Source organism: Cyprinus carpio, unplaced genomic scaffold (assembly GCF_018340385.1).
Source record: "Cyprinus carpio isolate SPL01 unplaced genomic scaffold, ASM1834038v1 S000006701, whole genome shotgun sequence".
Lineage (NCBI taxonomy): Eukaryota > Metazoa > Chordata > Actinopteri > Cypriniformes > Cyprinidae > Cyprinus > Cyprinus carpio.
The window spans coordinates 123,413-148,206 of NW_024879310.1; the positions used below are offsets into that span (position 1 = coordinate 123,413).

General features: G+C 40.2%; 1 pseudogene; it reads left to right on the forward strand.

The window, feature by feature from the left end:
* The window catches only part of LOC109103890, a 42,392-nt pseudogene extending 17,598 nt beyond the window's left edge, over window positions 1-24,794 (forward strand).

A 24,794-nucleotide genomic window follows, 5' to 3' on the forward strand; every position in this document is an offset into this window, starting at 1 on the left:
TCTCTTCTCTTCTCTTCTCTTCCCTGCAGTGATCTGAAGCTCCACGTTCGCATCTTTATTGACGGAAACCTCATTATCTACAGAGTGAAGCCAGAGGATGCTGGGAAATACACCTGCAGCCCTAGTAACAGCCTTGGGCATCTCCCCCTCTGCTTCAGCTTACCTGACCGTGCAATGTGAGTTTCATTCACCTTCAACCATCTTAAAGAGCCTGCAGCACAGGTCTGCGTTTAAAAATCTCAGTCTATGTCCTGTGTGCCTTTGAGGTGGTTTTATGTCAAGTATACTATCATCAGAGTGGGTAATTGGTGTTCTGTCACATAACAGGGGACAGAGCTATTTACACCCTTTGAGATGCAGTGGTGGCTTGCCAGGCATCTCAGATGTTCTAGTTGCTGCCTCTCTCTGGAGGGTTTGATCGCTCGCTTCCATCTGCAACAGGACTCTTGTGGTGCTGCAGGAAGTGGCTGATAAGCCCTGAGTCTGAGCTGCCTCTGTGTCTGTCTGTCTGTCTGTCTGTCTGTCTGTCTGTCTCTCCTTGGATAGAGGAGACAGAGTGGAGAAGGCTTACTTCCATGAAAAGTGGAATCATGCCTAAGCTAATTAAAATTTATATATATTAATTAATTTAGGTTATCATAAGAAATATAATTATTTGTATCTGGACAATCCCATGTCACCATCAACATTTTCTGTTTCCAGAGTTTTTAATGAATTTGAGGGTACTATATATCATTTAATTTTAAATCACTATTCATCATATAATGCTTTATTTTGATATTGTATTATATGACACTATATGACATTACATAATTGAAGAAATATAAATTATTGATACTGACAACCTTGTTCACCCGCATAATAACATTTACAACACACCACAGCCACACACACACCAGGACACACAGCTACACACACACACACACAGAAGACACACACATACACAAAAGACAATATAAAAAATTATAAGTGCATTATACATATTTAAATTTTTTGCATGTTTTTTTTGTATTGTTATTATATTACCTTATATTATATTATATTATATTATTACCATTACAAGTCAGCCCTCAGCAGCCCTGGTAGATGTAGAATGTGTATCTGCCATTAAAAAAACATTAATATGGTTGACTGCTGCTAATAAAAATATTCTGTAAGCCAGAGTAGTGATTGTCTACAATAGGAAGAAAATGTAATGGTGTAGAGATATGTGTATTGTCTTGAATGTGAATATTTCAGTGGGCAAAGGCATATAATTCAAAAGCTGGCTTATTTTCTCTCATTTATACCAACCAGAACAGTATGTCACAGTGACACCGCTATATCATCACAGCAGATAAAAGAGTAGTCAGGGGTGACAAAGGGGCCTTAATGAATTAACTGAGGGGAACGTCATCATATAGCTTGGCCCCCCCCAGTTTTTGAAGAGAAACGAGATTAGCTTTGTGGAAAAGCACATTTATATTTGTGTCATATGCAGAGCAGTGGCTGGACTGTCTCATTAGCAGCCGCTCCTCTGTGTCGATGGGTTTTGCTACGATCAGGTCAGTGACACCCCAGGGCTGCGCAGGTCGAGAGATACTTCACAGGAAGGGCTTACAATAACTTTAAAATACATGTTTCTGGGTTTGTTCTGGTACCACACATCACTAATACAGGCTCCTGACACTGTGATTTTTGCAGTGAAAATTTGGGAGATGTGTTGAGTTCGATTCGATTTTTATATCTATAACTGCTATGAACCATATTATGATGGCTACAGTTCTCTTCTTCAGATATTTTCAGAATGGTATTCTATTCCTGCGGTACCATAGTTAACATGATTACCCATGTTTCTCATTCCTGTTTGGACTGTATCTCTCTCTGCAGACCCCCCGCCCGTGTTGTGAAGCATGCCACCTGTCTCTCTAGCCCCAAGAAAGTTGCCGGGAAATCAGAATCTTCGCTGCCCAGTGGAATGCCAACCCCCCCAGTTAAGTCAGTTCCGATGGGAGAAAGATGGCTACCCCTCAGAATCGAGAAGGTCTATAATGCATGGACATCTAACGTCTCAAATATTAAGACTCCTTGACTGTTTGACAACAGTCCATGTTTACACTGATTGTGCCTCCTCTCTTCCCTCACAGTATCCTGGATGGAGTCAAGATGGCGGACCGGAGCATTCGGGTGGCAGAGGTCACTGAAGACTCCCCTTGGCACCTACACCTGTGGCCTTACAATGTCCTAGGTAACCATGGGACAGTCCCCTCCGGCCACTCTGGTGCTAAAGGTGAGTCAGTGCATCTTACAAGAGCAGTCCCATATGGTATTTTAAAAGTGTTCCTAATATTGTGTTGGAGTCCCCTACAACAGGTTTTAAATGCATCCAAGGTCAGGGAACAACATTATTTCTCAGAATATACATTCAATATTTAAAAAAAAAATGTCAATGACTTTTGAAACAAATTGTTCAAAGCAGTTCTGAGTCTGTAAAACTCCTCCCTTCCATAAGGCCTACTCTGCTCTGATTGGTTCCCAGCTTGGTCATAAGTCTATTGTGATTGGTCTTTTCCGTATACAATGGTGTGTCGGAAACGAAACGCTATTACCATAGTTTTTCGACTCGTATAAGGCAGTTCAGAGTCGGAACTCTTTCATTTGGAAGACAATATTTTTATTTATCATTTGGGCACTTTTTTGATTCAACAGCTTTGCAGACTGTCTACACTGAAGGATAGCTACGTTTACAAAAATTGCAAAAATATATTTTTCGAAAACCATTTGACCTGCTCTTTAATTTTAAAAATAATCACATGTTCCTTGAATCTTTGAGATACGTGTTTCAGTTTGTGAGGGTAAATGTCATCATGTTGACCCCAGGACCCCCCCTTACTTCAACAGTGAGCCCCGTGGGGGAATATCGTCAGGAGGGCTGGCAGGGGAAGAGAGCTGGTCATCCCCTGCGCTGCTTCTGGAGACCCTGAGATTCCAACCATCGTATGGAGAAAGGTACTATGACCCACCACAACATTAGTTAATATTTCCCTCTTTCCATAGATAGATTAATAATTAACTGTTTATATTTTGTACTTTGTCAAGGTTGGGAGCCCAGCAGAAGCAAACATAACATCTTACCAAAGTGGTAGCTGCAATTTTGTTCTCTCTGAGCAAAGAGGATCATGGGGAGTGGGAATGTGTTGCCACCAACGTAGTTAACAGCATGTCACTTGCCAGCACAGCCTTTTTGTAATATAGGTAAATCACTCATAAACTACAAATTTCAAACACACTGATGTTTCCACAGCTCAGAAGAAGAGAAACTGCAGAAAAAGATCCATTATCTGATCTATCTATCTATCTATCTATCTATCTAATCTATCTATCTATCTATCTATCTAATCTATCTATCTATCTAGTCTATCTATCTATCTATCTATCTATCTATCTATCTATCTATCATTAATCTATTATCTATCTATCTATCTATCTGTCTGTCTGTCTACGTACTGTCTGTCTGTCTGTCTGTCTGTCTGTCTGTCTGTCTGTTTGTATGGAGGGGGTGTGTGATATCACGATTTTTGATCGTGGATGATTTAAAATTTCTCGACAATATGCTTTTGAAGAAATATCGTAGTATGCACTACAGCGCACATCTCTATCAGTTGCAGTTCTGGCACCTTAGTCTCAATATACTGTGCAACTCGACATACATTCACATCAAATGTTAACTCACAGGGACACTGCACTTATTTCACAATCCCAAAAGTACATTATTTGCATGTGCTTTAAAGTCTTGCTGGTTAAAGATTTCATTTGCTTGCTGTTCTGACATGCACTTTTTTTTTTGAGCACAGACATCTGAAGCGCAACGCACACTAAAAAAGTCTGTCAAACAGCACCTGATTACTTTTGCTTTTGTGTTTAGCATAGTTATTACTGTTGTGTTAACACTATGCTAAAGTTACCGTTCATTGGCTGATTTGTGCTAATCTAAACTGTCAAAAAACACAAAATGTTTACATATAAACAAGTTGCTCATGTGGAAAGTGAAAAGTAAAAACAGTTTAAAAGAAAAAACAGATGTGTTGCAGGTCTTAAAGTGACAGCAGACTAATAGTAAACTAACATTGTTGCCGCTTGTCTTTAAAGGGATAGTTCACCTTTATTTTTGGCTGAACTATCCCTTTAACATTCCCATTCAGCTCAAATGATGGTGACATTCAAACAGTCAATGTAATGCTTTCAAATGGTTAGTTTAGTTTATTTTTGGCTGAACTACTGGTCCCCATTGACTTTGGTAGTAGGGAAAAAGTAGGGAAGTCATTGGGGACCAGCAACTGTTTTATTACCCACATTCTTTCAAAATAACTTTTATGGTTCAACAGAAGAAACTCAGGTTTAAAACAAAGTGAGAGGAGGTATCTATCTATCTTATCTATCTACTATCTATCTATCTATCTATCTATCTATCTAATGTCTGTCTGTCTGTATGTCTGTCTGTCTGTCTGTCTATCTATCTATCTATCTCCCTATGTCTGTCTGTCTGTCTTGTTACCTGTCTGTCTGTCTGTCTGTCTGTTCTGTCTGTCTATCTATCTATCTATAGATCTATCTATCTATCTACCTCTCTCTGTCTGTCTGTCTGTCTGACTGTCTATCTGTCTATCTATCTATCTGTCTGTCTGTCTGACTGTCTATCTGTCTATCTATCTGTCTGTCTGTCTGGACTGTCTATCTGTCTATCTATTTGTCTGTCTGACCTGTCTATCTGTCTATCTATCTATCTGTCTGTCTGTCTGTCTGTCTATCTATCTATCTATCCATCTATCCATATATCTACTATCATATATATATAGTATATATATATATATTATATATATATATATATATATCTAGCATTGCACTGTGAAGTAATCTTTCATAATTACACTTATTTATATTAATTTAATTTAATTTTTGTACTGTACATTTTTTTGCACAGGTCAGGCACTCAGTGCTCAAATTTGGAAGGTTCTTAAAGACACACCACAAAATATGTTAGATATGTGTGTTTTCTCTAACATGTGCCAGATAGGAAGTGTAGGCTAGGACATTACAATTTCCAGCCAAGCAGCACAAGTGAGTCATTACAGTAGGGGGCCGTGTAGCTCGTGGGAGCTCTTAACTCCAGCTGTCACGTCTCTGAGAGTTTGCCCTTCGAATAAACAAGTGATGTGTCAGCGGGCACACAACCTCACAAACCACACACGTTTATTGGTTTGGTGATTGACTGTTGTCATGACAGTCTAAAGATTCTGCTTTACTTTCGGGAGCAATTACATAATCCTCTGCAGTGCTTGGTGCCGAGAAGATTAACGATATGTGATGGCAAACTCCGAAAAAAAAAAAACCCCATCCTCCACTTCCAGTGTCTTCATCGTTCCGCACTCTCCTGCTATTATCAGACTTGGGTCAGGTCTGTGCAATTTGGAGTTTAGTTTTATTGTCTGAGTCAGAGAACGTTAAGTGAAGAAGAGGTTCAGGTCAGACACACAGGATCTTCTCCTGTCCCTTCAGTTTCTCATAAATCTTTCTAGCTTGTGTCTGACAAGGCTAATCCTCCATCTTGGAAAGTAGTTGTTTGGGGACAAACAGTCTGGCCTTAGGACCTTAACGATTTTTGGTTATTCATCTTCAGAATGAAATTGCCTGGCCGAACAATAAAGACAATAGCACAGAGAGTCTATACCTAACCTTGCTGCTTGTAAATGTTTAGTGAATTAAGGCGGGCTTTCTTCTATATTATGTGCAGCATGACGACATAATGGATTCTGTTTTGCGTAGGCCTCATTTTAGTTTTGTGGTTAGCTCTTCGTGATCTACCGTCAGTTTTAGCTAGATGTGTGATTGCAAATTTAAAAAGATCATATGAAATTATACACTACTATTCAAAAATTTGTTGGTCACTAGAGATTTTAAAAAGGAGTTAATTATTTAATTCAGGTGTAGGGACACATTAATTGATTCAAAAGTGACAGTTTCTGCCTAAGTGGCATTAAAAAAATGGTACAAAAAAATGCCATGAAAACAAAAAGGTGTTAGCCTGTTGACAAACTGTGCTGAGGTGTTTCTAGGTGCTTATTTATTGGCCCAGGTCAAACAAGCATATCCCCAAATCACTATGATATTTTTGGGCTCCACAATCTCAGCTTCACAAGCCACATGAACTTATGTGTCATTTATCCAATTTTATTTAGGACGAGCTATGTGGCAAAGTTAAATACTTAGGGTTTGTGGTTAATTCAAATCCATAACATTTAGTCATGAGCAATAGTACTAGCATTTGCAGGAGACACTACCAATTAAAATAACCCTGTTTCAGGAACACTAGTCCCACCATGCTCGGCCAACTAATGTCCACGTGTCAGCATCCACAAGCTCCGCCTAACGTTTCCTGGGAACCTGGATATGCACGGAGGCTTTGAACAGACGTTCTCGGTCTGGTATGGCCCGGATGTAAGTCATGCCAGCACCCCCTCTAATTATACTTCCTCTTCCTCTCTTTTTTTTCCTTAATGTACTCATGACTTGTTGTATCCCTTATTTTCTTCTAATGTGTTAAAGCTATGGATTTTGGATATGTAAATGCAAGAATTCAATGGGAATGTAAGAGAGCTCAATTTAGTTACAGTTTCAACTGTATTTCAAGAAACAAGTCTTATACAATGTTCTTGTTATTTAAGGTTTCTCAGTGTACTTTTTAAAATGCAACTCTTTGGTATAATCCATATAGAAAGGGTGAAGAATGATTTAGGGCCACATGACTGGCTTGTCCATACCTCGACTGAGACGAGCTCTCAGACTGCTCGTGGTGGGTGTCCAGGGTCTGTACTCCGGAGCCAAAGACTGCCTATGAATTTAGGTGTGTTGGCCCAGAACAAGCTGGGGCACTGGTCCCTTCGTGAGGTAGTTTCCACTGTGACGTACTAAGGAGGTGGGTGACACTGTCTAACACAAACTAAACTGTGTATGGACCTCTGAAGGGACCCTCCAATGAGAGAAAAATTACAACATCACTTTATCTGTCTAGGGATATCCATAAGTACCCACTGAACCACTGGTGCTTCTAACTCCAACCACGGTGCCCCTCACAGCCAACCGGACACAGCAGGGGGTATTGGTTGACAGAGGCTTCCTGCCCAGCCAATCACTCTTCACCAAATGTGACCGTTACATCATCGAGTTTCGTTCTGGGGGAAAGAGGGGAGTTTCTGGATGACTTAATTCCACCACTGAGACGTGAGATCATAGCAAGAGATTCTTATTTCAGGTAAACACTTATTGCTTTTACATCACTTCAAACATGCATGGAAAATATACAGTGGACTCTGCAAATAAATCAAAAAATGTAACCCTGGATGAAGAGACATAAGAGGCTTTCGGAATCATTTTTTAAAACTTACCAACCGACCCCATACTTTTATATGCGTACTGTATGTGTGTACCTCTTAAACCCCATAAATCAGAGAGGTGAAGTTAATTTCACTGTTTTTTGCAGTATAAACTGGAACCCAATTTAACTTTTGTTGTGCGATGTATATTCTGAGTGAAAAAATGGTAATTTGAAGAAATTCAATGTAGTGATGTCCATATTCTTTCAGAGCTTTGCAGTTCTGTGGACTATTTAGGAGAAAACGCAGTTGGAGGGGGGGGGGGGAATTTGGCCATTTCCACTGAAAAGTTCAGCGGAGGGTCATTTTTTAATTCAGTCTGACAGACAGCAGAGTCTGTTACAAATGTTCGCGTTACAAATCGGTTTGTTAGATCTGACACTTCAACCATGCTGGTCCTCACAAGGATTTGTCTGACCCCATTGACCTGTTTCTCTCTGTCTCCCAAGGACTCTTTGTATGAAATTCCCGAGTGATCGGCTTGAATGGATGATCTGGTCAGTGAGAGGTAGAGAGCAGTAATGTGGGGTGCAGTGTTCAAGTACAGGTGGAGAATAATGGGCGTCACTAAACTTGCACCAATGCATTGCTATAGCCCTCTAGAGCTTCACACTGCCCTCTGACTGCTCATTGTGTAGTTAGTGTCCTACTGTATTTGTGGGTGTGTTTTGTTGTTTTTGTGTTTGTTTGTTTTTGCACCTATTTTTTTTGTATTGTATTTTTGTGTTTTTATTTTATTTCAACCAGTGGAAGTCCAGTGGCTTATATTTAAGATTTGGGACAAAAAATAGATAAATAAATATCTAATAAGTTAAAGTTAATTACAGATTTAGCTAATATAGTTGTGTGTTTAATAGATCACAATGCATTTTTGTTGTATGATAAAGCCTAAAGTGTCAATAGGACGACTCAATTTGATGTGATTGCTGCACAGGATGTTACAGAACTTCTCCTAACCTACAAAAAAGGTAATATTAAGGATGCAAGTTGTTTTTGGAAGTTGCATTCAAATCTCTTGGCTCAAAAATTGAAAGCCTCAAGCCCTCTTGATTAAAATAGGCAAGGTGCTTCTATTGTCGGTTAAACACTATGTATAGCTGCTTTATAATGCACACTAACTGAAATCACTGTAATCGATCTGTTAACCAGCTTTTGCTGAAGGATGCTTGCTGCATTCTTCCTCCTAATTTGCATAGCTGGAGTATGTTTCCTCTCTCAGACCCCTTCCACCCACAGAGATCTCAGACGAGGGGAGGGCCAGCCAAGTTGTGGCTGTCATCCGTGGCCACCCTCATTCTGTTTCTTGTCGGCTGCCCTCCTCTTCAGCACACTTGCTGCATGTTTTGTCAACAAGCAGCATCGTCGCAAGCTCAAACGCAAACGAGGTAAAGCTTTTTTAACGTTCAAGACACAGTTATCTGTCTCTCTTGTTTTAAAGCTTATTGAATAATTTCTGCGCCGATGTTGTGCATATCACAGTTTAATTGGAATTGCAAAAAAATGTACATCTTTTCAGTCTGTTGCATTTTTTACCAGCTTCAGCATTTGCAGTGGTTGAGATAAAGACTCGGAAGCATATGGTCCTTCTTGTCTTGGCGGACATCTCTCTTCTCCTGCTTCTGTCTGCTTCTCCCTGCTGCTCTGCCCCTGTTGCTGTCCTGCTCTTCCTGCTGTTGCCCTGTTCCTGCACCTCTGTCTTGTGTGACTCCCTGCCTTCTGTCTTGCTTTTTGGCCTATCACTGTCCTGCTCCCCTTTTGTGTTCTGCCTGCCTGCTGATTTCTCTCTCCTGCCTGCTGTTCTCTCTTGCCCTCTCCTTCGACCTCTCAATGCCCCCTCTGCCCCTCCTCCTCTGTCACCCTGTGCTTTGCTCTTTCCCCCTCTCTCTGTGCCTGCCCCTTTGCCTCTGTCTCCTTTGTCTTCTCCTCTTGCTCCTCTCTCCTCCTCTTCTTGCTGCCTATCCTCCTCTCTCTTGTCTCCTGACTTCCCTACCCTCTCTTGTGCCTCTCCCTCCTCTTGATCCCGTGTGTGCTGTGTCTTCCCTTTTTGTTTTTTGCTCTTTGTGGGGGGCTGTTGTGTCTGCCTTGCTGTGCTCTTCTTTTTTGTCCTCCCTTGCTGCTCCTTCGGTGCTCTTTTCTGACTTGATGTGGCATGTGTGATTTGTGTCTAGACCTCCACTATCGTTACCACACAAGGAAAAGCAGGGAATCTCCGTAAGGGACAGTGCTAGTGACATCCACTCATCGTTTCACTTCTGCAAAGCTGTTGACTATTAGGATCATGCGCGTTGAGGGAAGAGAAAGAGAGAGAGAGAACATGTACAGTTTGGGGAAATCAAACAGCTGACCCTAGCAGCTGCTGTGTTACCATAAGCGATGCATGGAGGAGGATTGGAGTGGTGCACTAACAGTTGGCAGTATAAGGTCATCTCGTGCTTACCTCTGCTTATCTCAGCAGGTGGAGATGCATTGATTTGCATTAAAACAATCTTCTCAAGCTCTTTCTTTTTTTGCTCGTTCAGGTCAGGTTGTGATTAGATACATTTCAATAGCACAAGAATTATAATTTTAACATGATGCTTATCCCCCCAGCTCCTCTGGAATTGATCAGCTGCAGGCCATGGCACGCATGTCACTCTTACAATTTACCATAGAACTAAAGGAAGGATAACATTAAGGGTAGCACCTCCAGCCCAGTTCAAAACTGGGACCTCACGCTATTATCCGATTCCATTGTGGTCTTCATAGAGCTGGGGCCCACAGGTCTCATGATCCCATCCCACCCATTATCCACATAAGCAGTGTGGAACCATATAGTTCGGTTGACGGTCCCCACGACGTCGCCCGTCTCTATTGTGTTTTTGTTACCGCAGGCCTCCTCTTACCATTTGCCTGGACATTGAGCCCCCTACTGGGAAGAGCCAGCAGGATGAAGCCACTACAGGGCCCCATCCACCCAGCTTTAATCTCAGTGACGGGTGGCTTGATACCTGCATTCTTTCTCTGCAGCAGGCGCTAGCATGTGACTGTTTGCCATAGCTGCACTGTTTTCAATTAGTGGTGCAGAGCTAAAATGCTTCTATGGGGGACATAGGACAAACTTCAGGATACCTCTGCCTGCTCCTAATTTTGTCACTTGTTTGACCACTTATGAACCAGCAAGATGGAATATATTAAAGTCGTTCAGTGAAGATTATCAGTTTACGCTGATATTTTTGTTAGCTCACTGGTGGTGCCTATACTGACTTATCTGTTTCTGTGTCCTGTCCCCATTCTGTTGTTCTCCATTAATCTGTCACCACCTCCACATCGTCTTTCACTTTAATGCCCTTTAAATGAAGATCAATGTTTAATCTAATTACTTATTATGAAAAGCCACAGGATAAAGATACTTACCCTAAATTGTGTTAAATTACAAAAGAGGCACATAGAAACAAAGAAAGTGGGTAATAAAACTTATTGCCATTTTCATTTGAATTATTATTCCATGTTTTACCTAGTGGAGTGATTAGTGGCTTTGATAGTTGTGATCTTTAAAGTTTCTGGTATTCCCCAGGGCTCAGTCCCTAAGCCCCATGTCTTTCCTGTTTATGATTGATGAGCGCCTTGTCCTCTGAGGAAGATCATCTCCTGAGAGCATCACTTCCTCCCGCGCCCCCATCTCTGGCCAGCCTGGGGGGCCCGGCCAAGATGGTCTTTACGTTAAGAAGTTGCCACAGGCCCCAGGAAAGAGAAAGAGCTTTCCCTCTATAAGAAAACCAAGAGAGCAATAACCAGTAAGAAGTTACAGCGTGTCCAAGCACGAGGCTTGAGGTCTGTTTACACGCCCCCTCGAGATGATGCATCCGTGACCCTGATGGCCCGATTCGTCAGGATTCCCAGTGACATCGACACATCCCTCAAGCCATCGGACCGCATGTGAAGGGTTTTCCTTTTGTGGAGGAATCAGACTTGTATCCTGAGTATCCCGCCACCTCAGATTGAGGAGCAAACGCTGACCCAGGGGCCCTAGCCCCCAGTCATGGCCACTCCGCCGATCAGGACCCACAGAATACTCCCCTGTGTTCGCCTCGCAAGCCGACGGAAGTCCACCCTGACATCCAGCCCACCAGGCCTACAGCGCCCCCGGGTTCCGAGGGGCCTATGGAAGGTATTGGAGCATCTCGGAGGGTAGTCGGCTTCAGGCCACAGGGCAGAGCCGGGTCCTACCACATATTTCCAACAGGGTCGGCCCTCCAGGCCCCTCTAATGGCCTATCTAGGTAGGTGGTGCTGAGGTGGAGCTTCACCCCTACCTGGTTTTACATGCCGTGATGTTAAGTCCACGAATAAGCAAGTCTGCCCATTTTCCTTGTTCCTCACCGTTCATACCCCCCTGAGGGCCGTTCCGCCATTCCCACCATCCCAGACAAGAGTCGAGAGGAGGAGCTAGAGGATACCACATCAGTATGTGCGCCTCCGAGCCACACCCTTCCACTGGTCTCGCATTCTCCCTCCCTCCTCCTCGCTTCTGAGTGATTGCGTTAATACGTTTGCTAACGACCAGCCGAGATTTCCTGGCTAGCCCTCCTTGATATATCCCCCGTTAATCTGCTTAGTTTTGTCTAGTCAGGCGTTCCCCGTCTCTTTGTGCTCTTCCGACCACGGGTACATTCGCTCCATATCTCCAACCGGACCGGTCCCCGAAGCCCCCGCATAAGTACCCCTCTCCCATAGTCCGTAACCTGAGCAACTTGAGCGGAACTCTCGTCGTGGGGGCGTGGGTGCAGCTCCCTGTTGTCGGAAGACTATGCTTTGGTGCGTGTCAGCTGGATTAGGCCCCTGACACCAAACGGGCACAGATGCATGATAGTGCATGCCCGGCAGGTTTCCGCCCTCAGGGCCCTGTCACCCAGCATATAACTATGCAACACAGGTCCCAGACTCTGGGGCAGTTGAGACACACTACCCCACGTATGGGCGTACCAGTGTTGCCTTAACTTAGGCGCCCAGCCGCATAGGTAGCCCAACGACACACTGCACAGTGAAGAGCTCGGACCGGCCTGGTAGGTCCTGAGGCCAGCCTTGGCTGATCGACACCAGGGCGTCAACGAAGGATGGATCTTCGGCCCTGCAGCAGGTGGTCCTGCAGCCGTCACGACTCTCCCCTCTCACCCAAACCCCTCCCAGCTCACACCAACCGGATTCTCCAGACATTCTCGTCCGCCACTCCTCCCCCGTCGCCCAGGTATGCCTGCGTCTTCCAGCTCTCAAGAGATCCGCGTGCCCGAGAGTGCCCGTCACCCTGCCAGTGTCTCCTTCTCCGAAGGTCTCTCTTCTTTTCTCCCTGCCACTTCCAACCTACTTCAAGGCCAGAGTGGCCAGACGCCCAGCCTTCAGCTACCATGCCAACACGGCCTTTTGCAAACATCCGCGGCCAGCTACCCCTCCCAGTCCCCTTCACCTCCTGCGAAGAGAGCAGTTGATGCTTTCGACCCAGGATGCCATCTCAAGAGAAGGACAGATGAGGAGATGCTCCCCTCCCCAGAACCCCTCTCCAGGGGTAGGTGAACTGTACCATTCGTGAGGAAGGCTCCAAAATGACAAAGGAGATTGTCTATTCAATCATCTTGTACCGCAAACAGCAATGCTTTCCATGCTTTGGGGCGATTTTTGTTTTTTGTATTTATATACAAAATATTTTATATGTACATCTTACTATTGAACTATATTTACATATGCAAAAATGTCCATTGTCCTCCAGTAATATATCTCCTTATTCAGTTCACAGGATAAATTTCCATACTTTTTTTTAATTTTCTTCAAATCCTATTCTCCTTTAGCCTTTGAACAGGTGTTGATGATTTGATATATGAAATTATCCATAGTGTATAACGTTTTTTCCATAGTATTTAAAGGGATTTTCTCTAGTGCATCAATGATGATCCCATGGCTCTTCGCTTCCTTCTTTGTCCTCTTTTGTGGGCTGATCACATCTATACCACCCTCTCACATCTCATTCCCACTTTTTTCACATTTCTCCTCACCTTCCATCTAACTCAGGGCTTTGCCATCACAGTGGCCTTCATTGCCAGGGATGGGTGTGCACCAGCATCTCTTGCAACACTCATCCTCATCTAGAGTAGAAGACGGCACTTTACTGTGGAGACTCTGGTAGTCTTACCCTCTTTGTTTTTGATTGATATCTCAAGCTATCTGGGCAGCATTGTTGTTGACCAGGTCCTCTACACCACAATAGGTAAGGGTTGAATCCATGTCTGAAAGGGGAGGGGGTTTGCAGGCGGGGTCGTTAAATCATTCTCATTTAAAGGGAATGACTGTTTTTTTTTTTTTTTTTTTTTGACAATTTTTTTTTTAGTATACATGATATCAGTTATAAAAACTGAATATTTTTGGTACAATATCCTGAATAGTTTTATTACTGGAATATAAACAAGGCCATTTTTTTTAGCAATGCTTATTAAGTATTTCTGCAATTATTAATGCAGACAATTTTTCAGGAAATTTTGCACTTGTCGTCCCTTATAGAGGCACACTTGGATATTCCCGCTTTAAAATTTTGTTTCCATGAACAAAATAATCATGCATGCCTTTTCTAACATACTCTTCTCCTCGATGCCGAAGATCAGTAACAGCAGTTTCTCAGACTAAAAATTTCTTGTCACATTTTGTCATCCTAGTGGTTTGGTTCCTGTGTCATGTTTATGTTTGACATGGTCTGGTACTGGGGCCATGGTCTCCCCTCCCTGATGCCAGCGGGGGGATCTGGCTTCTACCTGTCATCGCGGTGAAGCCACCGTGCGTGTGAGGGGGATTCATGATAACCAAAGTGTGTTTGACTGTGTGCGGACTTTAGTGCTCAGTCATGTCTACCCCCCCCTCTAGTTAATCGCTTTCCTCAACTTTCTCTTTTCCACAGCCTCAGCAGCAGGGGGAGACTGTCTATAAACGCTTTGTGTTTTCTGTGCCTTGTGAACCCATGAGTTGTTGGCTGACGTCTTCGAGTATGGAAATTTGAGTGGTCATGAACTCTGCCATGATAGAGGGAATGGCATGTGCGATAAAAGACTACACTTTACAAGAAACGTGACCTCTGTGGTCAGTTTAATAGGACAACCCAGTGAGCTTACTGGGAGAAAACAGGAGATTTTTGGCTAGTTGTTATTTGATTGGACAGTGCTGGCAGCATGGCAGCAGTGTACACACATGAGGTAAAAGGTTTATTCATGCTAATTTAGGTGTATTCTGTGTAACTGAATGGGGACAATGCTGAGAAAAAAAATTCAACTCACCAGACTAACTGAACTAACCCAACGTGCTTTTAAATTTGCAGAGTACCCATCTAATGAGGAAGAGTCTTTGTTTTTTTAAAATAAATGACTGATTGGTATTTAATTTTTATTCTGATGCCCCCCAACAACGGGAAGTGGCCAATTAATATGATCAAGATCTTATTTTGATTAGACAGTATTTTTCTACATAATATCTAACAACACTTGCAATTTGCCAAAACGTTGATTAATTGCTAAATTGAACAGAACAAAAGGGATGAATGGTATATTTGTCACGAAGGTTTGCTTTGCACTTGGCATTGGGGCAGCCAAAGTGTTCCCTGTTGGGGGCTAAAGCTCAATTTGATCAGGCCGGTGGAGGGCAGCGCACCCTGGTGGCGGTGTGAAGTAATGCATCATTGTGTTTGTCTCTCACAGGGAGGCATCTAGGTGCAGTGAGAGTCTCTGCAGGGTCTGAGAGCGTTGAAGCACTGATTTATTATTGTATTAATAAAGCCAAGAAAATCAACAGCCAACAAGAACAAACAACTCCAGATTCAAGAAAAGGACAGGTCAGTTTCACCCGTACATTACATACTGGGAGAAATGGGACATGTTATCTCCCCCTGATGTCCTGACTACATGCTTATTTGTTTAATAATTATAAGAAACCACGCCCCACCAAAAACAAAACAAACCCACCACAACACCTTAACATCGTGGCAGTGGCAGTGAGGTTGCATGCGACGCAGGCAACGCTCACATGTTTCTTCTGAAAATATAAAAATCTATTCTGTTTGCTGTGGTCTCATTTGCTCTGCCGTCTCTAGATGTGTCCACCTCTCAGACCCAGACAGCCGCATGCATCTCAGGGGCCTCTTGAGCAAAGAGAACATCTCAGCTCTCCCTCAAAGAAAAGTGAAAAAGTACACTTAGAAAGTCCCCCTGAATCTTCATCTGTCCTCTCTGCTGCGCGTTGGCTACACCCCAGAGAAGACAGAAAATCCCTCCTGGGCAGTATGGACACCTGTCCCCTCAAAACTATAGTTCTCTGCTCTAAGAGGCAACCCACCAAAAAAAAAAAAAAAAAAGAAAACTAAATATTAATTTGTGTGTTGGAGATCGTCTCCTTGTCCATTAGCAAAAATGTACAATGGACAAGCTCTCAGTACTGTTTTGTAATCAGTCTAAACTAGATATGATTTATTATGTTCTCCGGTTGGCACAATATACTACACATATCTGAATTTTCTGTAAAATTTACACAAAGGAAAAAACTTACAGGGGTGCTTTTTGGAAATAAATAGAAAAGAACAGGACAAATGCTTTTCATTTGATAATAAAACGAAAATAATAGCATTCCATTACATGCTAGGAAAAATCTTGCTGGCCACTTTAGTTTTTGTCATAACGTTGTCAGAACTGTGTATATTGTGAAGGATAGAGTTAAATGCTCTGTACAAATATGTCTCTCAACGCGTGTAGTTTTACTACAGGGTTACTTTTCTTCCTTCTACAAAATATACCTCAAAAAAAGAAAAAAAAAAAGAAAAGAGAGAGAGAGAATAGAAAAAAATAAGAAAAGGAATAAATAATCTGGAAACATATTTCAGTTCACTTCTAGCATATTTTGTGCAAGATAGATTACAAAAACATGAGGGAATATTTGTAAGCCCAGAAATGACATATAAAGCCACAGAATATCACGAGAGAAATTGTAAGCTTGAAAAAAAAAACATGACTGCAGTACCTGGGACTGGACCTGTGACAGTTCATGTTTGAACAGTTATTCGGATTTTGTAAATTTCATGCAAAAGTTGGAATTGAAAACTTGTTTCTTCTTATTTATTTATTTTTTTATTATTTATGTTGCCATTATATTTGACTAAAATTATTGGATAGCTTTAAGGCACTTTTTATCTATGTGTGGGAGGAGATTAATATTAGCCCCCTGCTGAAAAATGATGTCAGGTTCACATTCAATTTTAGAAATATCCTTTTTGACATGTTCAGAATGACATAAGTGCAAATGTAATATTTAAACTGAAGTAGCAATTACTTTGGTCCTTGTCTTGCACAAATGTAGTTAGAAGTGGTGAAATGCATCTATTAATCTTTTTCGTCACTTCCTTGCAAGTAAATCATTTGTTATATGTTTTTGCTTTGGCCATACAGTACACCAGGAAGTACAGTACAGATAGATTGTGCATGCAGACTAATGAAGACATCAATTAACATAGAAAAACGAAATAGTCCTTATTCTAATCAGTTGAAAAAAAGATTACCAGTCTTCTTGGTTTACTTACAAACAGTGACTAACCTCCAAAAGTTAGCTTGACTCTTTTTGAAAAAAAAAAAAAAAAAAGTAAAAAAAATTAAGGAAATTGTATTGTAATCTTTCCTATTTGCCATCCATCACAGCTTATCTGATGACATAGCAAAGTTTGTGTTATTTGAATTAATGATGAGAGTTTAGTATTTCTAAAGGATGTTAATTGTCTCTAGAGATTCACACTAACAGCTGCTGATCTGCTACCCTACAGCGTGAAAGCTAATGGAGCGGTGTGTTAGTGTAGTTTAAACGATGGTGAATGTCCTTATGATTTGCTCTTAGAAGTTCAGATTTATGCTGCATATTTTCAATGTGATGTTTCTCTCTTTTCAACAGCGCCAAAATTTATCTTCTTCTTCTGCTAATGGAATTTAATAATGAGGTCCACTATGGAAAATTGAATGAAATCTCATGCATTACTTGAATAAGGCTGAATATCCAAGCAGGAAACACTGGAGGAAAAAATTCTGTGCATAGAGATTTGTAGTAGCCATTTTTTAGTTAAGAGGATTTGTGACTTGAGTGCCCAAAGGGCTGTTTACTTTTGTCTTTCCGTTTCTCTCTTTCTTTTTTGTACAACTCTTTTAGTCAACGTGAACACGACTGCTCTAGACATCTTAATTCGAGCTATTCAGTATTAGGTCAGCAGACTCCATTGCTTATGTTCTATGTACGTCTCCGTCATTACTAGCGTTTTCCCACCTCACATGGTGCGATTCGTAAAGCTGCTTTTAATCGTGTAGTCTCTTGAAGAGAAGCAGCAGGGCAGTGTTTTTTTTTTAGATATTCCTTATTACCTGCCTTTAGCTGTCAAGAGAAGTGTTAAACTTTAGACTTAACTCTGTTTTTTGCTATGTTGTTTTGTCAAGTTCTGTCAAGCACTCATTGCTAACAAGTCTCACAACCCAACTACATAATGTTTACATGATCTAGAAATATAACGTGCAAGGATGTAGGCAGCATTGTGTGGTAACACATTATGACTTGGTGCTATGTCTTTTTGAACTCGTGGTGCTGTGGTTCAGAGGTTAAACACACAAACTCACGCACAGTCCTCTGGTCTTTAAACTAACTAAACTAGCTCCGTTGTGATTTCCGTTGTCGAGTTCTCCTGGTGAGTAGGACTGCAAGCAATAAAACCTCCCTCACAGGGCAGGTCCGTGGCCTGCGCTCACTCTCTTTAAGTATGAAAATGGTTTAAAGTTGTTTAATAATAAAGTTCCGGCTTTTGACATTCAATATGTGCTTACATTATCGCGTGAACGTTCATGTCACCATGAATAAAAACATGGTATTTAGACAGATTTATAAAGAAGAACTTGCCAGTCTTGAGGAGGCAACATATCAATGTATAATCCATGAAATGTACACCACACGTATTATGATAGTACATTTTTTCATTTAGCATGGAAAGGACCTTGGTAACTCAAGTTGGTCGGCGGTCCTGACTCGTCAAGCGGCGGTATTTCTGTTTTATAAGTTTTTTTTTCTTGGGACACGATGGAGTGATGCATCCTCGCATAAAGCTTTCACGCTGATTTAAGATGCACATGCAGTGTCGCTGTATATCTGTGGATGGTGATTGATGGGCATTTTCTCAGCTCCTCTGATCTTTGAAGGGAGAAACCCGACTGAAATGTTTCTCTTGAATATATATCATATGATACTGACAGGTAGATACGCCCCCTTTTGCTTGTGTAAGAGGGCTCATTTTGCAGGAAAGCATCATATCAGCTCTGTTGATTGCTGTATTTCAGATTTGTGCTTACTTCTTATGGTGCTTCGTGAAACTTTATTTTCTTTTTTGTGTTGATTGAAACATAACTAACCTTTGCATAATCAAGATATTTCACTCGTTCGGACCTATCTGTCTTGTTTCAGATAATGGTACATCTTTTTGTTCTCGATTCTTTTGCTGTTCATATTAACCAGCACTGAAAACTTAGAATGTAATACTGCATTATGCACTAATTTACGACTGTTTTAACATTAAACCTCATACTTAGAGCTTATTGGAAGCATATTTCAAATTGCATTGTGCTCTTTTAAACTGCTTTGAATTTGTGTTGTACATTGTTTACAGATTATATTTATCTAAAGATGTGTTCTGGGCAACACATGTTTTTTCATCCTGATCACTTTACATGCAATGTATTAAGAGACTGTTTCTTATGTGAAGAAAAAGATCATAGAATATTTTTTTTCTTTTCAGATGTTATTTGATTGAATGACTTGATCGAAGGTCTTCTTTGTTAGTTCATTCTAAATTTATTTGCAGGTATTATTCTTAAACAGTATGGTGCTGTACCAACAGCCTTATGTACAATATGTATTACCTGATGCATTGTTTGATTCATTCTGCCACTGCATACAAGGGAATTCTCCAAATTGCCTAGACAACTCTGATTATGAAACAAAGGTGCAGTGTGCCTCTATCTCCTTGTCCCTGATTAGTACTTCACAGTATTTTTTTCCATGATTTGGGCATTCGGTGTCTCCACAGTACTCAGATGTTAAGATATGGTGCCCTGGTGTGTCTTCATGCTGCTAGGAGTAAATGTTAAAGATGTTTTGTATCTGTTACTACCAACCGTTTAAGTATGACATTGACCTCCACAATACACTCAGCTGGACACTTCGATTAAGCATCTTGATATTAAAAGGGGAACAAACTCTGCAGTAAGCAAAAGGCAATTGTGGTTGTGAGTGGAATAAAGGCATCCATTATTATTTTATTTATTAGTCGGCGATTATTTCATCATTTTCAAGATGCAAGTCTTGCTCCGAATAATACTCCAGGGGGGTCAAAAAGAATATGCTATCCTGACAAAATGAAGGTCCTTGTGATGTTACATCAATACCCAGACCTGGGAATGAAACATATGGAGTGTTAAGTGGTGTGGTGTTTGTGTGCTGTCTTTAACAGCCCAATAGAAGTTCTGTATAGCGGAAAGCGTTCAATTTGCATTGTTTACATCACCAGATATGCCCAGCATATGTCTACATTTTGGCAAGCTCTGTTAGGTTGACATTTTCCAACGCTTTGGTTCATGTAATAACCGCCGTAAAAAACTTTTTGTATTTTGAGTATACTACTTATAATAAAAAAGATCAATGTATATATATGTATATATTAAAGTGTGTTTATTTCTTGACGAAGTGGTTTTGACTGTTCTTATCTGCAGTGTAGCACTAGAGGCCACCGGGGTGGGTGTGGCATATGTTAAATCTGATTGACTTTTGTTTCCACATTTCAAGCAAAATGCCTTGAGAGGCGATGGTGTGTTTTCAAAAGTTTGCCACATGGGACTCGGATGTTGTCAATAGGAAGTTAAAGTGTGGGGGTTCATGCCAGTGGGGGGCAACGTCCCCCAACCAACACAACTCCCTCTCACACACCTATTTATCTGAGGTGAGTGTGACTAACACAAAACAGATAACGCCTTGGCATTGGCCACGAGACTAGAATGATAGCAGAATAAATTATCGTGATGATGTTGATGATGATGATTTCCAAGGTAAAGTTGGGATAGACTTAAGTTTTGAGTAAACCATTCTATTGTCTTTGGGACATTTTTGCTTTAATGAAATGGTTCTGACCTTTCATCTTTGACCATTCAGCATGTTATGAGTTGTTTTTTTATTTAGTTATTTAGTTATTTAATATGTGAACCAAATTAGATCTAAAGATACTTTATTAAAAAAATTGTTTTAAATTGTTTTTATTCACATACTGTTCTCATGATAGTTTGGTTTAGTTTAAAGGGATGGTTTCACCCAGAAAATGAACATTTTGTCATCATTTAACTCATCTTCCACATTGTTCCAAACAAGTCTTTGCTTTCTTCTGTGAAACAATGACCGAAGAAGATATTTTGAAGAATTAAGCAAGAAAAAAAAAAACTTTCTCAAAATCAGCTTCTTTTATGTTCAGCGAGAAGAAATAAATTTATAAGGCGATTAGAACAACATGAAGGTGATTGAAGCGAAAAAAAAAAACAGCATATGCTGGGTATAGTTATGTTTTTGAAAGCTGGGATGCTGGTTTGAGCTGGTTGAAGCTGGTCTATTTGCTGGTTTATGATGGTCCCTTTGCTGGTTTAAGATTAAGCTCGGTTCCTAAACTGGTTCATCCAGCTCTTAGCAACCAGCTCAGGGTGACCAGATCAATATACACCAGCAAAGGACCAGTCTTAAACCAGCAAAGGACATGCTTACACAGCACAAAGGACGCCATCATAAACCAGCAAAGGACCAGCTTAAAAACCAAGCATCCCAGCTTCAAAAATACCTACCCGTAACATATGCATATGCTGGTTTTTTCAACAGGGGAGATTGAACAGAGATGAACATTTTACAGAGCGAAACTACATGTACATTCCTTTCCATGTAATTACTTGTAACTGATTTTTTCTCTTGTAAAGTTGTCAGTCCAATTCAATGTGGCATCAGAATTCTTAATAAATGTGTATTTCTCCATCAGTATTTAATGAAACTTTTCCTTGAGGGAAATATTTAGTCCCTCTGTAAGAGCATCATGAATATTTTTAAGGTTTTCCCACAAATGTTTGGCCAACTGACTCAACCTTTTTAAGGACAAACAGAAGTTAAAATGGATCCTGCTGATAGTCCACCTTGCTCTGTAAAACAAAACCCACGCCGTTAGTCACGCCCCCAAAAACACACAACGCGCTCAGTTACTATCAGGTTGATGCGTGTAGAACGAACTTTCCATGTGTCCTATCACCTCGATTTGGCTATCGCGCACAGATCCCACGTTCACACATCGATGCAACAGGCATGATGGTTTGATTATTTTTCAGTCGCATTTAACAGTTAGTATGGATCTGTTCTAGAGGGAAACAAACATCTTGGATTTTCGTTTAGGAGAGGGACACGCTGAAACAGTCGCAGACAGGTGAGTGACTAGAGGCGTTGATCTTAAACGTTACCTCTGTTTGCTGTAGATTGTAAATATTACAATATATTACCCGTAAATGCTAATCACACCTTTTTGCTTAGTGGTCAAGTCACAATCTAGCCTGCGCCGTTATAATTTCCCTTAATTATCCTCCATTTTATTCACCCTAAAACTGTTAAGCCTGAGTTAGGTAACACTCAGACACAACGAGTCTTGATTAGAGAACGTCCTAAAGACCCTGACCGGAAGCGCTGAATGAAGCTGTTGCCCATGACAACAGTGCTTATTTTATTACTACCAGCCAAAACGGCAAGATTTCAACATCACTGTAGAATAAGGTAGATTATTTCTACACCTCCTTAGTCACGTAGCAATAAATGAATACTTGTGATGAATAGGCCTATTGAACCTTTTTCGCTGTCTGAACAACATTCCACGTCAGACACTCAGATATCCCAAAACTGACCGATTCCTGAAGTGATTTCAAGACATCTGTCGCTTAGCAAACCACATCAATATATACAGCTTTCACACAGTCCCATACACCAGTTACATTATGTCTCCTGTCTTTAAATCATGTTAACTTTTCACTAAATTCTAGTGGGGTCCAAAGGATCTGGAACGCACGAGTGAAAATATATTTTTATTGTAGCTTTATATGCATTTTGTCATACTATAAAATAATATATCATATGTGCTGTCCTTTATCTTGGCTTGTCTACACACACACACACAACACACACAGACACACACCATATATAATTAATGATATTATGAAATTTTTTTATATTATGTTTTTTATATTAGGATATAATTCTAAAAAGATAAATTGCAATAATAAAAAATTAAGTACAAAATTTATATAGGAAGATACATAAAATTATTATCGATTATATAGATGTTAAACTTTTTTTTTTAATATAATGATTTTTTAATAATAGTAAATATAATAAAAATGTGTTGATAAAATGTTTAATAATGATGATTAAAATATTTCGAATATAATTTTATTTTTAAGATAATTGTAATATTGAAAATAATTTTCAATAATAATAAAGTTTGTAAATAACATTATTATTAATAATTCTATTTAATTTAAATCCCAGGATTTCATTAATGTAGTTTTAGACATTCAGACCCTGTTGTATTTCTTATGTATGGACAAATCAAAGAATACAGACCACAAACTGTTGCTCATATTTTGAGATACTAAATTCCAAAGTGTCCTTCTCACAAACTGTTCAACAGGAATTAAATAATAATTATTTAAGTCACCATACAGCGACTGTGTAAATAGGTTTGGATTAATACACTAGATCACCTGTGTTGCTTATGTTAGTTCAAGGGTGAATCTAACTCTCTCAGCTACCTGCATGCACACATGTGTGAGTCTGTCTTTTCTGTCAGGGAGGGTTCATTCTGCAGGAGTCTAAACATCAAGCTTCTGCCGGTCAAACACATTCTGATAAGTAGGACCGGAGTGTGAGAGGAATACTTTGTTGTTTTCATATCCCATTACTCTATCAGAACCAACAGATCATAAAATTGCAGTGGTCAGTTTTTCATACAGGTGTGTTAAACTGTCTCTCGTGGGTGTGTCACAAATATTGCAAGACATTCACCTTTTGTTTGTAGTTCACACTTGGAATTATTGATGCCATAGCAATATAGTTTGCTTATAACCAAGTCTTGTGCAAGCCCTGTATTCATCCACGGTCCATGCATCACTGGAACATGGCACAAACTGTTCTCAATCATTGATATGTTCTTTAGGTTTTATTTGTAATTTTCAAGGTCCACAGTCGCCATTTAGCCAACTGATTTTTTTTTTCCTGAATTTGAGTGCACTTCTTCATCAACATGATTTATGATTTAATAGCGATATTTATAAAAACATCCACCTTCGTGCAAATTAGATGTTTTTATTATACTGTTTTACGCTGTTTTACTTACATACTGAAACATCCGTCCTTCCTTCCTTCCTTTCTTCCAATTATATAGCTAATTTATGGACAATAAAGAGGTAATTAAATCAATTTGTGACACAGTAATGCGCCATTAGGAAAAGTAAAACAATAAAGGTCCCACCATGCACATACATATTCGTTCATTCCTTCATTCATTCATTCGCAATGAATATATCCTTTGCTGTTATGTTAATTAACAATAAGCTAAATAAATCCACCAATATTACATCTCTATTGATTTATTGCAGTGGAATATAATATTTGATGCTGTTATGGTAATAAAAGGAAATAAATCCATCATGTTTCATAAATACTTATTTATTGCAATGAGTATTAGCCCTTTGATGCGATCTTCAAATCATTTTTGACAGGATAGATTACAATGTTTAATGCATATTTGTAAGCATTTGAATTTACACAAAATAATGATCTGTTTCATCATTAGGTAGTGTTTAATACCGTTTTTGGTAAACATAACACAGCACATTATTTAATGTTTCTAGTTATTTGAATATATATTCACTAATGAATGTCATGTTTGTTAAGGATTTATTTAATGAAACTTATTAATATAGTGTTACCCATTTGGCTATTTATTTATTTATTGTCATATGATAAGCCTTTGAATGCCATTTTAATAATAAAAAGTCAGTACAATAAACCGACACATGTACATGCAGAACACACAGTGTCTATATCACCAGGGCCTTCATCCTTTGCCAAGGTTGGAGGTTTATGTTTTAAAGTCCGGTCTCCTCCCTCCCCTCACAGACAGGCAGCTGTTGTTGCAGTGACTCAGTATCATGGAGGCGTGCAGCGGGACTGCAGCAGCGACACACGGCAGAGCTCCAACACCTCTGAGAGACGCATGCAGGTCATGCAGTCCTGTGAAGGGTGA